Consider the following 18409-nt stretch of genomic DNA (forward strand, 5'->3'; position numbering starts at 1 on the left):
AGTCCATACCTGCAACCATATTAGTCAGAAACGTGGGAGACCAGCTGGCTGCCACCACCTTCTCCAGAGCCTACTTGAGCCTTACACCTGAGGTTTCAAGGAAAATGGTACAAATACTAAGGTTTGCTCTCCAATTGCATCTCCAAACAGGGTAAAGGAACATTCCAAGTGTGTGTTCTTTGCCCTCCAGCCATTCTAGACACAGCTGTTCCCAACCCCGCTCTCTAGCAGGTGGCTGCAGCAGCACCTCTGAATAAGGACAAGGACACTTTTGCTGTATAAAATGTAATCTGCCTTCCTTTCATTAACAAACACTTTTCCAGAGAGCAAAGCTCATAGCTCAGGCAAATGTGAAAGTATCGCCTGTCTGCCAGCGGATTATATAAATCTGCAGTGTATCCTTTGCCGGGAGGTGATAAGAATTGATGGTTGGAAGGCGATACAAGATTAGTAGCACATTATAAATAAAGGCAACAGTTTTCCATCATAGAGGTTAAAAATTAGGAGAAAAAGCACAGGAAGAATTTTTATTCTGCCCTGAAGCAATCAAACATAGGTTTTAAAAAGCAGGGAGCGATTCCCTCCAAACAGTCAATTCTTTCTAAAAAGCAGCAAAAAGGGGTAGGTTGGGGGTGGTGGCAGGAACCAACATTTAGATTTCAGAATCAATTACTGAATTTTCAAGGGTTGTCTTCCTGTAGTCTAGAGTTCAAATTGGGAGGAAGGGTGTATGGGAGTAAAGGTGACGGTGTGTGTTGATAAGAAAGCAAAAGCAAACCAGGTATTTTTAATATCGGTTCACTTTCAACGTTCTCATCCATTCACTCGAGACCTGATCACTGAGTGCCCACTGTGCTGCGGGCACCATTCCGTGTCCTAGCCAAGAAAACAAACATAATACCTGGAGTTTTTGAAATGGGAGAAGTTCTGAAAAGCTGTCCAGTTGTGAAAGACACAACTTAATTCATAACAGGGAAGTAAACAAAATTCCAGATCTGGGGGGCGCCTGGGTGGCTCAGTCGGTTAAACGTCCGACTTCGGCTCAGGTCACGATCTCGCGGTCTGTGGGTTCGAGCCCCGCGTCGGGCTCTGGGCTGATGGCTCAGAGCCTGGAGCCTGCTTTCGATTCTGTGTCTCCCTCTCTCTCTCTGCCCCTCCCCCGTTCATGCTCTGTCTCTCTCTGTCTCAAAAAAAAAAAAAAAAAAAAAAAAAAAAATTCCAGATCTGGGAATAGGCCTATGAGAGAGACCAGGAGAAGAATGACCAGAGCTCTGGGTTCAAGGCCATGTGTCAAGCCCTGTTCTGAAAAGGAGAGTGAACCCTCACAATCTCTCCAGGACCCTCTCAAGCTGCCATGCGAGGATCACAGGTGGCTCTGGCGAGTGTGACTCGTGGAAAATAGTGTTAGGAGAAATGTCAACTTATAGGATATGGGCGAAGGGAGGCTTTACTTAAAGATTCCAAGTAGGGGCGCCAGGGTGGCTCAGTCGGTTGAGCGTCCGACTCTTGGTTTCCATTCAGGTCATGATCCCAACGGTTTGTGGGATTCAAGCCCCACATCGGGCTCTGTGCTATTAGCTTGGAGCCTACTTGGGATCCTCTCTCTCCTCTCTTTGCCCTCCCCCAGCTCATGTTCATGCATGCTCTCTTTCTCTCTCAAAATAAATATTTAAAAAAAATAATTAAAACAAAGACTCCACCTAAAATGTAAGTTTGCTGGCTAAAATGTATGAATATTAACATACTCGGATGTAGTGAAGGGTGAAGCATGCTCGTAGAACTATTAGCTTAAGCTGATTCATACTCAATCCCAGTCCTAAGTATACACATAGCTCCCCCTCTTTAAAAGCCTGAGTTGAAACCTTCACCACAAGCTTGCATCCTCGCCTCCCCCTCTCCGCTTTGGCCCCTGCTCCTCCGCACAGAGAACTGCTCATGCGTGATGACAAGCACCTTGGAGCTCTGCTGTGTGTCTTCTTCCCGTTCCTGGCTCCCCCTACGCTCCAGCTGGATTCGGGATTCATTGCTTCTGCCTTCACCTGGAACCCTTCTCCCCTCACCTCCCTCCTGTCAGAGCCCTTCCGGAACCCTCACCATTCTTCAAGTCCTTCCCGCCCCTCCAAACCAGAACAAATCCTTCTGCCATGTGCTTCCCTCCCTTTACTTGCTTTACTGGCTTTCCATCCATCTTCCCACCAGGCTAGAAGGTCTGTGAATGTCAGTGGCTCCATCAAGTTCAGAGCCCGGTCTGCAGCAGCTAGGCAAATATTTGTGGAACGGATTTGAACTTGTGATAGGTGGGCCTCCTTTGTACTCTCAGGAAACCCTGTACTTAGTCCTATTAGAGCATGCACACCCTCGACTGTCCAGCCGGCTGACTTATCTTCTCCACTGAGGGGAAGGCAGGGCGCATCTTTCCTCTCTGTGTCCCCACTGCCTGCCCCAGTGGCAGACATAGAGTAGATTCTGAGAGTCCAACCTTACTTCATAAAAAACCCACAATTCATTCTGTGTCTACCATAAGCACTCTCGGTCAGCTTAATGATTGCATTTTCTGTCAGTTGAAGTAGGTCAAACAGAATCACCTCTATGTTCTAGCCTTTCCATTCCAAAACTTGGCACCATTCTTAATAGCAAAGGACTCAAAGTGTGGTGAACAGTATGCTAATGAGGGGTGCCAGAGTGGCTCAGTCTGTCGAGCATCTGACGTCGGCTCAGGTCACGATCTCACGGTTGGTGGGTTCGAGCCCCGCGTCGGGGTCTGTGCTGACAGCTCAGAGCCTGGAGCTGCTTCCGATTCTGTGTCTCCCCTTTCTCTCTCCGCCCCTCCCCCACTCGTGGTCTGTCTCTCTCTCTCTCTCTGTCTCTCAAAAACAAATACACATGAAAAAAAATAAAATAAAATAAAACAGTATGCTAATGATAAGATGGGTGGGGGGGCGGAATTCCTGTGATGTCCTGTTTATTATGTTAACTGGGAGACCTGCCACCACCACTGGGTTTGATTCTTTACTCAGCTGAGACTCCGTGAAAAGTGCATAAGCAATGAGAAGGACTTGTGGGACACCTACTCCGTGCCCCGTGGCATCTATACCCAGAAGGATAAACAATGGTCTCCCCCAGACAAGTTTTAAATTGGGGGGGACAGGGCTAACCCACAGTGACTCTCTGAAACATGTGAAACATCTGGCCACAGCATCAAGTGCTGGATATGAGGAAATCGCCATCCTTCAAGTCACTGGTATGGCTCTGTTCTGCCTCTGGAAGACAAGAAATCACCTCCCCTCCACCACCAGGGAGAATTTTTACAAAGGTACGAAGCCAGGGGATTCCAGTTAATGCTGCCAATAGCTCAGTTCCAGAGAAGCAGAAACAACGCATTCTCCTCCCCGCCCGCCCCTCCCCGGACCGCCACAGAATGAATCTTGTGGCTTTGCAATATCGACAAAATTTGGCTTTTAAAGTTAGCTTTGTGAAGAGGCTGTGTATTACCTGCTTCTAAGATACACAAACATACATTTTTAAAAGTCAGTGATTTTGACAATATCTGATGTTAGCAAGGATATAGAGCAACGGGAACTCACATACCTTGTGGTCGGAATGCAAAATGGTATAACCACTTGGGAAAACATAGGGCTAAACACAACATATAAAGTTAAACATAACTGAGCCAGCAATCTCACCCCTCAACATTTAACTGAGAGAAAAGAAAACATAGACACTTATACCAACTTTAGTCATCACAGCTCAACTAAAAATAATCTAAACATCCGTGGAAAGGTGAATGGACAAATAATTGTGGTATGTGCATTCTTACAACGGAACACTACTTAGCAGGTAAAAGTCACAAACTGCTCAAACGTGCAACATGGCGGATCGATTTTGGAAACACGATGAGCGAAAACTTAGCCAAACACAATTTAGTACCAATGGTATGATTCTATTTATATAAGATCCCATGAAAGGAAAATTAATCTGCAGTGCCAAAAGCAAATCGGCGATTGCCTGGGGCCAGGGCTGGGTGTTGACTGGGAAGCAGACAACGGAAATGTTCATGTCTTAGGTATAGCGGTGGTTACATGGCTGCACACATTTGTCCGAACTCATTTAAGTTGGCTGCATTTTACTGTATGTAAATTATGCCTCAGTAAAGTTTACTTATTTAAAAGAGCGATTTTAGCTACAGAGTTTTTTGGTTTTTTTTAATGTAATTTGATTTTTTATTCAAATAAAAAATCCATAAATGTAGCATATTTATTTTTTTTCAATATATGAAATTTATTGTCAAATTGGTTTCCATACAACACCCAGTGCTCATCCCAAAAGGTGCCCTCCTCAATACCCATCACCCACCCTCCCTTAGCTACAGTTTTAAAAGGCCTTCTGGTTTTCAATCCACCTTGAATCCAGAGACAATTTTTTTTAACTGAAAAGTAAAGGCTGAGAACGCCCATTTCTTATAGAAATTTATCTTGGGTTCTGAATGATCCATTTCTCACTCATCAGCTTCAAAACAAAGCTCCTTTGGCGATCTAATGTTCCATAATCATTGTGAATATGACCCTAATGTTTCATAAAGACTTCTCTAAAGGGTAGTTGTAAAGAGAGGCCTCCATTTTACAGGAACATGAGTGAAGTGGGGCAATAATTAACGCAGTGGTATTGCATTCTGCATAACTGACAAATATATTAGCCTGCATGAGTGATTCCATTCAGGAATCCATTTCCCTGGGAAATCACCACAAAGAAGTCAATAAACTGCCTCATTGATATTTAATCAGGATGGATTCTTTACCTGGTTGATCAAGTTCACTTTAGGGAAACTCTGTCTTTAAATCACAAAACACATGTTCCCCGACCAGTGGATGAAATGCCGCATGGTAGGGGTTTTTGAGAAAGGCAGGATGGAGAAGTTAAGAGCACAGATTCTGAAACTCTGGTTATTTAATCAGTTCATCCCGGTCAAAGCTAGGCCCCTCTTCTTACTAATGATGCAACAGTAAGTTAGTCATGCAAACTCTCGAAACGTCCATTTCCCTCTGCGTAAAATGGGCATATTACCATATCCCTGCCTTACAGAAGTATTGGGCGGTCCCAGCAAGATAAGACACGTACAGTGCTGGGCACATGTTACATCTTCAATGAAGGTTAGCTGCGATTATCAAGGGGCTGAGACTACTTTGTGGCCCATTGAAGCTGTGGCAAAATGACCCAAGTGGCATTATGGCTACTTAGCTACCAAAGAAAATGCAGAGACAAACAGTACATGACTCATTATGAATCATATTAATAAATGGGCTAGATCTTAAAACTCTGCACTTTTCATTTAAAATTAGGTCATTCAAAAATTCCAATTCCTGTCTTAAAAATCTTTTAGAAATGACTATTTCATTGGCTTCAAGCCACACACAACTTGAATGAAAAAAAAGAAATTGTGGTGCAATACCTAAACGTTAGACCATGAAATTAACTCAGTTAGTGAACTACTCCCTGGCACCATTGTTCCCCTTCTGAAACACTCCATCCTCTTCCTAATAGAGAGAAAATGGCCCTTACAAGTTATATGTACACACAGCCGCTTCTAATCAAGAACGTTAAATCAACTTAGAAATATATGTGATTATCAACAAAGAATCCTCGGAAATGTTAACAGGTCTTGCATTTTGGTCCTCATTTAAATGTGAAGGCTGACAACCTGACTTCCTACCTGTTATACTTAAGAGCCAAGCGGCAGTGAAATTGTCTCCTGAGGGCTCAGTTCATTTCTGTGTCTGCTACCCATGGGGACTCCAGTCTTTAGAACCGTGCCAAAGCAGGTGAGCGGAGAGAAAGGATTGGATGCTTAAGACGGAGGTAAAGGAAACTGAAACAACCCTGTTTGGCTCAAGGATTTCCCTAGAGAAAATGTTTGCCTGATCATTTAAGGAGGATAAAAAACCATTTTGCTACTTTTAAACAAATAATAAGAAAGCATGAAAATACCCTCTTTGGCTTCTTATAATTTTTGCCTCTGGCTTTAGATGTCTTTGATATTAAAAGGGAATTCCCTTAGCATGTTTATTAAAGGCTTATAATTACTCATTTCAACAACAAAAGAACTTCCCAGCTCCAATGCCAGGTTCATATTAGAGAAAAAAGTCCAATTGGTGGCAGTAACTGAACTTTCTTTTCTGAGAACTAGTTTTAATACTAGTTATAAAATATTCTATATTCCATGGTTGGTTAAGCAATCTCCATTATCACCGGAATTTAGAAAATTATTTTTCATAAATGTTTTCCATTTTAGTTCACTTAAGGAAACTAAATTCTAGAGATTGCAAAATGCCAAATGTTCGTTTCTTCACCCTTTCTGCATTCTAGCTTCCAGCAAAATGGAGTTCATTCAGGTTGTCAGAGCCACACTCCAGCTGCCCCAAGGTTGGAACTTTCTTCTGCGTCTCTTCATCTGGCTAATTCTTATTCTCTAGGATGCCTCCCTACACACACTTGCCTCCTGCTTATGAGGCTCCCTTCTGGGGGGGGTTCCCAAAGCACCCTGTCTTTCCCCAGCCAAGGATCTACCCACCTCTTGTGTTAGATTGTAATCCTTTCAGAGGCTGAAGTCTGTGCCCATCTTGTTCACTATTGTTCCCCTGCCACCTGCTGTTTTCAACAAACCACTCATTAACTAATGTCTCTCCCATTAACTTAAAATGCAGTGGTCCTTTTTATAGAGGCTTTCAGCTCTGATCTAAATACTGCCCATACACTTCATGGCTCCCACACATACCCGCCACCTTACCTCCTATAGTTTTGTCAACTCCTTCGATCAATTTAGACTGATCACTGTTCTCCCGGCCACTCCTAGCCCTACTTAATACCACACCTGTTAACTGGTTTGCCTCACAGATGCCTGCAAATTAGAATACTCTTCCTGTTCATGGCTTTTTCTGAAGAGAGGTATAAAGAATTAAGAGCTGATTTCATAGCTTGGAGTGAACTAAGAGACTGATTCATTGACTCAATTCCTTGGGTTCTAGCCAACTAATTTATGTAATCTGTTCATCCAAATGGGTGACTACAAAGACAGCAGGTGTTTGGGGGCTTGGGGGTGGAGTAGGAAGGGTGATGGCTTATCTCAGAGTCGTGAATAGGAAACCATCAGCCCTCACCCATGGATTTCTCTTCTAGCCACATATAGGATGTCCCAAAAGCATAGGCATTGAACCATGGTTTTATAATAACTCTATGAGGAAATATTCAAATTTTAAAATAATTGCCTTCCAAAGATGAATAGATACCATGAAAGGCAGTTCAAGGTCCCTTGGGTAAAGAAGCAACTCCTATCTGCACTTCCTTCACCTGGGAGCCAGAAGAGAGGAAAAGAGGGATATCCAAGGCAACAGAGCAAAGTTTTAAAGAAAGGGGGTCCAGAAGGGTCCCATCTAGAAGCCTCTCTTGAATGCTGGTCCATCTAGGTCTCTGCTGTCCCCTCTTCCCTTCTCCTTTGGTACCTCTCTGTTGTTTTCTCCAGGCACCTGGCCCCCTTTGTACAATCTAGAGCTCCATCATGGACCTCTATCCTGCTCTCACATTTACGGTCCCAGACACCAGCTGGGCCTCTCCATGTGGATATCTTATAACACTTCATATTCCATTCCCATTGCCCATCCCCCCGCCTTCAAAAAGAATTCCTATCACCATCCTCCCAAGTTCCCTACCTTAGTTAATAGCATAACTGGCATCCTTTTGCTATCTTTGATCCTTGCCTCTGCTGTTCAATCTGTTACCATATTCGGGTGACTCTACCTCCCATGTATCTTTTAAATCTCAAATGGCTGGCATCTGAAACACCTCACCATGTGATAGCAGGACCTAGATTCTCCCATCCCTTCAGAAGTCCCTTTCCTCTGGTGTATTTAAGGGAGGATAGTGATTTTCACACCTGCTTTTAAGTCAGTCCACCCTGCTGCCTCTTTCTTATCTATTGCCTGGCTCCTAACATGGCTCTTGTGTCTACCTGGGTCCTCTGCTCACGTTTTGCTGGTCACTGCCCAGATTTCCAGAACCTGGGCCTTCCCTGGTACCTCCATGCGGGCCAAGAGAAGCCTGATCACTCCCTCATTTCCCATCCCGGGCACACACACTGTCCACCATTTCATTCCCCAGAGCACCGGTCACACACCCAAACTTTTATGGAAGATTCTGGATTAATAGAAGAAGAGGACACAGGTCAGCATAGATCAGCAAACCACTTAAAATTCTACTGGCCGCCATTTGTCTGAGGTGTTTGTTCCTGCTTCAGTGAATTTCTAACTCCTTGAAAGCCAACCGGCACCATCCCCTAGGGCCCTTCTCCCTTTCCTTATATAGACCAGAGTGTCTCCTACTGTTCCTCTGAGTTTTGGAATCCCCCCGAAACTCATCTCTCTCAGGGGCAGGATGAAATTTAAAACTCCTGTCAATCATATTCACACCTCCTTGAATTTGCATGGGTCCTCAACAACTCCAGCTTATCCTCCAAAATTCAGTGCAAATATCATCTTCCCCATAAAATCTCCCCCCCCCCCCCCGCCAGAGGATGCAGCCTCATCAGGGTCATCCGTTCTGTTTTCTCCCCAGGACTGTTGTTCACTTCTATTTGCCCTGAACAAATGGCACCATCCAATTTGTTTATGTTTCTGCCTCATTTACAACATACTTTACTCACAAGAGAGACTCTGTGTTTCCTCCTTTGATCCCCAGTATCTTGCACTATGGTTGCCACAGAATTAATAAATGTCTGTGGAGTGAAAAAAATTAACTTGTGAATGAATGCCCACGATGGAAGAGTCTGGAGACTGCAAGGAGAGTTATGATTGACTTACGTGAATCTTCTGGTTAGATTTTCATGAGGCTGGAGGATGGGCACGAGGAGCACTTTTCCTGATATATGTCTTACACCTTTTACCAAATGGGAGGCATCCAAGACGAACTGGACTCAGAGTCCGATGTGTAAAGGAGAAGTCTGCTTGGAATACTAAGATTAGTAGCATATATCAAGTAATTCCTTAACAGCCAGAGTGCAAAAAAAGCAGCATTTGGGATTCTTAAAAGCAATGAGTAAACATGTTTTGTTAGTGCTGGAAGAGATCATGAACGGAAGAATCGATTTTTCTCAAAGACATAGACACCGACAATGGCTCTGAATGACCACCAAGGACCCTCATGTTGCCGTCATCATGAGCGGCCTCCTGTGCTTTCAGATGTCCCATCAACACACACACACACACACACACACACACACACACACACACACACACACAGATTCTAAAAGCACCTTCTGAACATTTTGCTCCATCTGCTACACAAATTTACATACCAGAAGGGGGGCTGACACCCAGACTATCAGTACCCAAGAGCTACTGGAAAGCAGCTCCAGAGAACAAGGAAGACACAGCTGGCAGGTAAGCTGGGGGTGATGACAGCAAGGAGCGATGAATGCTGTTACAGGTTTGAAGCTTTCCTGAATCACCAAAGTTTCCTTTCTCTAGCATATTCTGGCTTCGTAAAACCCCCAGCGGTGAGAACATGTTTATGTTGTGAGGCATAAGAGACCCATGACGTGCCGGAACGAGGACGGCACCGAGTTTACGACCCCGGTGCCTGCCTCACAACAAAAGGCACATCTAAATGGAGCACCTGAATCGTAACGGGTTAACAACAGAACCACCCATCTGTGCACGTTTGCAAAAAGAGGCTACAGAACGCTGATGTGCATTGTTGCCTTGTCATCGGGCTTTCACGACAAGCGGAGCTGAAGCCTGGTGTCATCAACTCTAAGTGGAATTTCCAGATCTGAGGGTGTTCCACAATGTTCTAAAGCCAGGCAGAGGCAGGTGGGTGGTGCCAGGCTTTGAAGTCAGTCTATAGGCCATCCAGCCGGGGCTTGTGTGCCAATGGTACCACACTGGGTGGTAATCCTGTTGGCAAGACCTCTCAAACTACTTCCAGATCAGGTGTTCAAATGTTCTGATGATGGCAGCGTAATCTATCCAGGTCTAGGCACCATCGCAATGTGTGTTATTCACGTACAAATAATAGTGGTGTTTGAGTCAGCAACAATCATACTTAACATTCACTGAACACTTGCTTTCTACCAGAAATTGTGCTCAATGCTTTTCCACACTCAACCTCAACTTATTCTTAGAGCAACTCCAGCTAATGGCTTCTATCGTATCATGGTCCCCATTTTACAGTACAAAAAAACCCAAGGACTGAGAGGTTACGTCACTGTTACCCAAGGTTAGTAAACGGAGGAGGAAGAATTGGAACTCCAGAGTTCACACGCTTCACCTCCATATCATTGGTAAAAGGAGGTAGGATCTGGGCTTTGAACATTTTTGGAAAGGTTCCCAACCAATGTGGTGAATACCTGTATGCACAGGGTGAGGCCATAGGTACATGGCTCCTGCCCAGAGGAAACTTGTGGTATTGGGGACACCGTGACACTCCATACCAGAAAGCAAAAGGACAGTAGCAAGTTGGGCTTGGAGTTCAAGCTCGCCATGTGAGCCCAACCAAAATGAAATTACCTCTGACTTGCTGCATCCTGGGGCCACATTAAAAGCACAGTTGCTTGCTAAGGGAAATGTCATCCACATGTTTCTGATTCATTTACACTTAACTCCTCCCTGTCTTTGTCTGATGAGACTGTCATCCAAAATGACTTGTAAAAGCTTTCCAAGAGCCTTTTAACTTAGTCTTTCTTCAAGTTATGCCAAGAGTAAATGGAACTAGATCATCTTAAAATTTTAAACTTAGAAACCAAAATGTCTAAGGCAGCCAGAAATATGGCCAAAAAGACATTCTCGGCTCCATAAGGGACCCTTCCAAAACTGCAAGTGTAAGAGCTCTCGGAAATTTCACCAGCGAGCAAGCCTTTATTGCAGTTCAAAATCAGAGAGGACCTGTCTGAAAACCTCAATTTATAGCTCAGGTTAGAGCTTTTTTCTTTTTCTCTAAGCAAATATCATGAATACTTCACAGCATGTAAGAGTAATGGAGCGATTGATATTTATGTCAGGATTTTCATCTTCAAATCCAAAGTATTTTGAAAATATATACATATGCCTCATATATTGAGAAAGACAGGAAGAAGGGTGGGACTACCGTGAGTGGAGAGGTCTGGGAAATGAAGAGCATGGCAAGACAAATGTCCCACGCTTTCTCATGACTATCAGCTTCAAACGTCCCCCGTCCCTGCAGGAACACAGTGCAGTGTTTACTGCTTTATTTGCTGAACTCAGGGACATCCAGGCTGTCTGCCACTTCCTACTCAGGACATCAGCCCATCCAGGTTAACAGAAGATGCGGGGGCCTGAGAAAGCCATCATGATACCAGAAGGCGAAAGCAACTAAAATCTGTGGGCTTCATGGCTGCAGGAACCCTGTTGTGGTTCTCTCTGTGGATGACTGGAATTAAAACATCTTTAACATGGCCTTCAATGTGGAAAAATCATTCTATGTATTTCCATTCCTAGAGCAAGGGACTCTCCAGAGTGGAAGGCATCCTGAGAGGGTTGATTTTTTTTTTTTTTTTTTTTACTTGGGTGGTGATTATGGCAGGAAGAAGGGCCTCTCAGGTCAGGACATAATGTGCCATTAAAACAACGCTGGCCACAGACAGGGAAAGAGCATAGGGACTATCAGGAATGCTAATGTATTGTTGACATGCATGTTTATTTGATTTTCCCCCCAGAAATTTAAACAGACATGAAGTTACAGCTCATTCACATCTTTAAATGCAAAAAAAAAAAAAAAAGCTAAACCACTTCTTACAGGCACCTCTGAGAAAGAGCTCACCCACCACATTCACCCACTACATTCACCTTTCCTTTAAACTGGTGTTTGGATGTTACAAATGGTTCCCTGCTGATCGTCTAGCCCCAACTCCTCTCTGTCTGACCTTACTTCCCTTTAGAATCATTATATAATGAAAACAGACTGATGCTAAATCCAAAGAGTCATTGGCTGAACAGTTCCCTGAACTGTTCCCCGAACAACAAAATAAAAATAGTATGGAAAAGTCAAGACCGATGCTTTATCCCGCACTATAAACAAAATTCCTGAGGTTCTTTTTCCTTCAGAATTCTGAAGTTTTAAAAATGCCATTTCTCTTTCAAAAAAAAAAAAACTGTTTAAGAATGTCAGGGAAAACTTCTGATGTTCTAAATGGGAAACCCAGTACCATGTGGTGAACTCCTTGGGGTTATTTCCATATGAGATGATCATTGAGAAAGAATCTGCAGCCTGTAGCTGGATTGATGTGAGACTTTGGGCAAATTATATTATGTCTCTTGCATAGTTATCTGTGGCTGCATAACAAATTCTCACAAACTTAGAAGCCTAGAACAACACATATTATCTCACAGTTTCTGTAGGCCAAGAATCTAAAAAAATTTTAAATGTTTATTTATTTTTGAGAGAGAGAGAGAGAGGCAGAACATGAGCAGGGGAGGGGCAGAGAAAGAGGGAGACACAGAATCCGAAGGAGGCTCCAGGCTCTGAGCTGTCAGCACAGAGCCCAACGTGGGGCTTGAACTCACAGACTGTCGTGAGATCATGACCTGAGCTCAAGTCAGATGCTTAACCAGCTGAGCCACCCAGGCGCCCCCTGTAGGTCAAGAATCTAGACCAGCTTAGCTGGGTCCTCTACCCAGGATCTCTCCGAAGGCTCTGTAGTCAGGTCACCAGCCAGGGCTAGAGTCTGGTCTGAAGGTTCCTTTGCAGAAGTGTTTGTTTCCAAGCTCATGTTGTTGGCAAAATTTTGGCTTTTCAAGGGCTTTAGACTGAGGATCTCAGCTCCTAGGCAGCTGCTGGCAAGTTAAAGCCTATAGACTTTGTGGTTACAGGGTTACTATTAAAATTCTCTTGGTGGATGGCAATGGTCTGAAAGTCTCTAAAATGTTTTTCCGTGTGAAAAAATAATCGTGTTGCTTGACACAGGGACCTCCCCAACATAGCAACTTGCTTCACCAAAGCCAGCAAAGGAGAGAATCTGCTGGCAGGACAGAAGCCACTATCTTAGGTTGTCAAATCACAGAAGTAACATCCCATTACGTCACCATATTCTGTTGATCAGAAGCGTGTCACTAGGGCCTCCCACACTCAAGGGGAGGGATCCCACTTAAGGCATAAGTTTCAGGAGGAGGGGATCACTGGCTGCAGTCTTACAATCTATCCATCACATCTCTGTACTTCAGTTTGCTTATCTGTAAAATGGGAATGATAATGATCCTTGCTTTATCAGATTGTTGAAAGAATTCAATGTGTTTATTCATATAAAGAGCTTCAAAGAGTGCCTGACACAGAGTAAGCGCTCAATAAATGTTAGCTTTTGTCGTCATTGGTTTTATTTTTTTTATTTTACTATTTTATTATTATGTGTTAGAAGTCATGTTCTTTTAGCTTCCTATTGGTTTTCTGCACACATCAGAATAAACAGAGTCGGGAAAGTAGCAAGGCATGGCAGCCTAAGCGACTAGCATAAATCCACCCCAACTGGAATCCAGCTGCCTCCACCCCATTACCAACCTAACAACACTGTAATGTCAATTAAAATGAAAAACATAACAAAGAGCCTTCTGCTTAAGACAGGGGAGATCACTAATGCCCCATAACTTAAATCTGATCCCCTCTTGGGGCGCCTGGGTGGCTCAGTCGGTTGAGCGGCCGACTTCAGCTCAGGTCATGATCTCGCGGTCCGTGAGTTCGAGCCCCGCGTCAGGCTCTGTGCTGACAGCTCAGAGCCTGGAGCCTGTTTCCGATTCTGTGTCTCCCTCTCTCTCTGACCCTCCCCCGTTCATGCTCTGCCTCTCTCTGTCTCAAAAATAAATAAACGTTAAAAAAAAAATTAAAAATAAATAAATAAATAAATAAATAAATAAATAAATACATACAAAATCTGATCCCCTCTCTACTCTCTCAAAAGCCAACCTATTTACTAAGTCTAACCTTTAAGCGAACACCATCAATTCCTATTTTTCAACATAGGAAGTTTGTCCGACTTTGTCTCTCTGCACAGACCATGGGACGCTGGAGGAAAACAAATCATGTCCCAGACATTGTTGCAATGCTGGCATTTTGCATAATGCCAGACACAAGGCAGGTACTTAGTGTCTTTGTGGAGTTACTAAACGATTCGGATGCCTAACTGGCTAATTGCCAGACTAACTTATTAACTGACTGAGGGGCGTTGTCTGTAACGTCCAAGGTGTTAGTCTTAAATATTATCACTGGTTTCAAAATGTAAACATCTTCACTCCCTGACCCATAAAGACGTGTTTCAACAAGTGCTGTTGGAACAATTGGTCGTCTGTATGCAAAGAAATGGACCTTATGCCAAACCTCATGCCTTATACAAGCATTAACTCAAATTGTGTCATAGACCCAAAGAGAAAACGTGAAACTAGAAAACAGCTCAAAGAAAACATAAGAGAAAATCTTCATGACCTAGGGCTCGTGGAAGAATTCTTCGACATGACAACAAAAGCATGATCTATAAAAGAAAAAAAATGAAAAAACTGGACTTCATTGGAGTCAAAATCTTTTGCTCAAAGTCGCTATAAAGAGAAGGAAAAGACAAGCGACAGACTGGGAGGACATATTTGCAAATCATAAATCGGACCGAGGTTTGTATTCAAAATAAATCAAAACTCTCAAAGTCAACAATATGGAAACAAGCTAACCCATTAAAAAACAGGCAAAGGTTTTGAGCAAACACTTCCTCAAAGATATAAGGACAGGAAACAATGTTCTACGTCTTCAGCCATCGGGCAAATGCTAATTAAAACCATGGTGATATATCGCTACACACCTATTAGAATGGCTAAAATAAAAAATACTGACAATGCCAAGTGCTAGTCAGAACACAGAGCAACTGAAACCCTCATACCTTGCTAGTGGGAATGCAAAGTGGTACAGCCGCTCTGGAGAACAGTTAGACAGCTTCTTAAGCTAAATATATACTTACCATATGGCCCAAGGATTCTAGCCCTATTTACCCTCGAGAAATGAAAACTCATGTTCACACAAAAAGCTGTACACAAATGTTTATAACAGCTCTATTCATAATCGCCCCAAACTGGAAGCAACTCAAATATCCTTCGACAGAGGAATAAACTGTAGCACACCCAGCCAATGGAATATTCCTCACCAATAAAAATCTAAAAAATAAAAAAAAAAAAACCCTAAACTAAAGATACATGCAACAACTTGAAAGAATCTCATAGGCATTATGCAATGTGAAAGAATCAATTTTGAAAGGTTATATATGATGAGTCCACTTATGACGTTCATGAAAAGACAAAGCTATAGTGATGAACAGCTCAGTGGTTGGAAGGTGATAGGGGTAGGACCTGAGGGAATTTTTGGTATGATGGAACTGGTCTGTCATTAATTGTGGTAGTGGTAACACAAGTCTATTCAGGTATTAAAATTCATAGAACCGTATACTCAAAGGGGGAGAAACCCCATCTTACCACATGATAATTTTTAAATTAAAAAACTACACAATTAAGACGGATTTATCTGGTTTTACACAGATAAACTTCATGGTCTGAGCTACCTCGTGACAGCTTCCGATATAATAAGAGGTTTCTGGTTTGAAAAAGCATGAGACTAGCAGTGCCTGATATGATCTCTCCCAGATTCACTCTAAAAGACATCTGAAAACAGAGAAAAATGATAAAACTCACCAGATTACGGAGGAGAAGGACTACCAGCATCCAAGTCGGACCCTGAAGGAGTTTTCCACATGATCAAGAGAACTGGGCTGGCCAATGAAATTAGGGGTCCTTCTGTGCTAGGGACATCACAAAATAGGTGGAAAGATCTATCTTCCCAACCACATTATCTCCTAGACATGTCTTTGCAAACAGGAAAACTAGGCATCTATTCATTGCTCTTTTGCGAACCACTCCACAGCCAGAGAGCTGTTCCCATCTCCTTATTGCCAGTCAGACACTGCAATTCTCAAAATATAACTACTTAGCAATGGGCACTTGGACTAGTGCACATTAACAGGACAGAGCAAGCTATATACACAGAGGCAGAGGCAGGAAGAACCTAGAAGTTCAACCTGGGGATTAAGGTGTTCCTTGGACTCTTTCTGTTCCGATATCAGAGAATCGAGCAGAGATGAGGAGAGAAGTCCACCTTATTTTAGGAGGGCTGAACTATATTAGCTGACTGGTCTCTGGAAAACTGCCCCGAGGTTTATATCTTGGATCTTAGATCCAAAAGACGGGATCTGAGAGGTGGATATGACCAAGATGGGATACCCCAGATGGATAATGAGGCAATGGTTGAAGCCACTTGATTTATATCCTTGTCTCCACCACTTACTAGTTGTGTGACCTGGGACAAGTCATTTACCGTTTCTGTGTTTCGTATGTATAAAGAGAATAATGTCTATCTCATGAGGGTTAAGAATATATTAACTTATAGTTAATATAAGCTATAGCTCGTAGCAGTGAATTTTCCTTCATTTTGTACCATTTTTCCCCATGGCATCTATTTTTTCCTATCCTTCCTTTCCTATCTTTCCTATCCTTCCTATCCTTCCTATCTTAGTTAACTCAGAAGAGATTAATCTAGAGGAGTATATGACAATAATTCCTTTTTTTTCAAATTTTTATTTAAATAACTAACTAGTTAGTTAACATATAATGTAATATTGGTTTCAGGAGAATTTAGTGATTCATCACTTACGTGTAACACCCAGTGCTCATCCCAACCAGTGCCCTCCTGAATACCCATCACTCATTTAGCCCATCCCCACCCACCTCCCTGCATCAACCTTCAGTTTGTTTTCTATTCTTAAAAGTCTCTTCTGGTTTGTTTCCCTCTTGTATTTTTTCCCCTCCACATATGTTCATCTGTTTTGTTTCTTAAATTCCACCTATGAGTGAAATCATATGGTATTTGTTTTTCTCTGACTTATTTCACTTAGCATAATACACTCTAACTCCATCCAGGTCATTGCAAATGGCAAGATTTGGTTCTTTCGGATGGCTGAGTAATATTCCAGTGTGTGTGTGTGTGTGTGTGTGTGTGTGTGTGTGTGTGTGTGTGTGTGTATCACATCTTCTTTATCCATTCATTAGTTGATGGACATTTGGGCTATTGTTGACAATGCTGCCATAAATATTGGGTTGCAGGTACCCCTTCAAATCTGTAGTTTTGTATCCTTTCAGTAAATACCTAATAGTGAAATTGCTGGATAGTTCTATTTTTAAATTTTTGAGGAGCCTCCATACTGTTTTTCCAGAGTGGCTATACCAGTTTGCACTCCCACCAACAGTGCAAGCGGGTTCCTCTTTCTCAGCATGCCCACCAACATCTATTGTTTTCTGTGTTGTTAATTTCAGCCATTCTGACAGGTGTGAGGTACTATCTCATGGTGGTTTTGACTTGAATTTCCCTGATGATGCGTGATGTTGAGCATCCTTTCATGTGTTTGTTAGTCATCTGAATATCTTCTTTAGAAAAATGTCTTTTCATGTCTTTTGCCCATTTCTTAACTGGATTATTTGGTTTTTTGGGTGTTGAGTTTGAAAATTCTTTAATCATTTTGGATGTTAATTTTTTATCAGATATGTCATTTGCAAATATCTTCTCCCATTCCATAGGCTGCCTTTTAGTTTTGTTGATTGTTTCCTTCACTGTGTAGAAGCTTTTTACCTTGATGAAGTCCCAATAGTTTATGTCTCCCTTGCTTCCAATGATGTGTCTAGTAAGAAGTTGCTATGGCCGAAGTCAAAGAGAGTGCTGCCTGAGTTCTCTGCTAGGATTTTGATGGTTTCCTGTCTCACAATGAGGTATTTCATCCATTTTGAGTTTATTTTTGTGTGTGGTATAAGAAAGTGATCCAATTTCATTCTTCTGCATGTTGCTGTTCAGTTTTCCCAACACCAATTGTTGAAGAGACTGTCTTTCTTCCATTGGCTATCCTTTCCTGCTTTGTTGAAGATTACTTGACTATATGGTTGTGGGTCCATTTCTGGGTTATCTATTCTGTTCCATCGACCTATGTGTCCATGTTTGTCCCAGTACCATATTGTCTGGATGACTATAGCTTTGTATTATAGCTTGAAGTCCAGAATCCTGATCCCTCCAGCTTTGCTTTTCTTTTTCAGGATTGCTTTGACTATTCGGGGTCTTTTGTAGTTCCATACAAATTTTAGGATTTTTTGTTCTGGTTCTGTGAAGAATGCTGGTGGTATTTTGATAGGGGTTGCATTAAATATGTAGATTGCTTTGGGGAGTATCGACATTTTAACAATGTTTGTTCTTCCAATCCATGAGCATGGAATGCTTTTCCATTTCTTTGTGTCATCTTTAATTTTTTTCATAAATTTTCTATGGTTTTCAGAGTACAGATCTTTTG

Source organism: Panthera tigris, chromosome C1, assembly GCF_018350195.1.
Source record: "Panthera tigris isolate Pti1 chromosome C1, P.tigris_Pti1_mat1.1, whole genome shotgun sequence".
NCBI classification, from domain to species: Eukaryota; Metazoa; Chordata; class Mammalia; order Carnivora; family Felidae; genus Panthera; species Panthera tigris.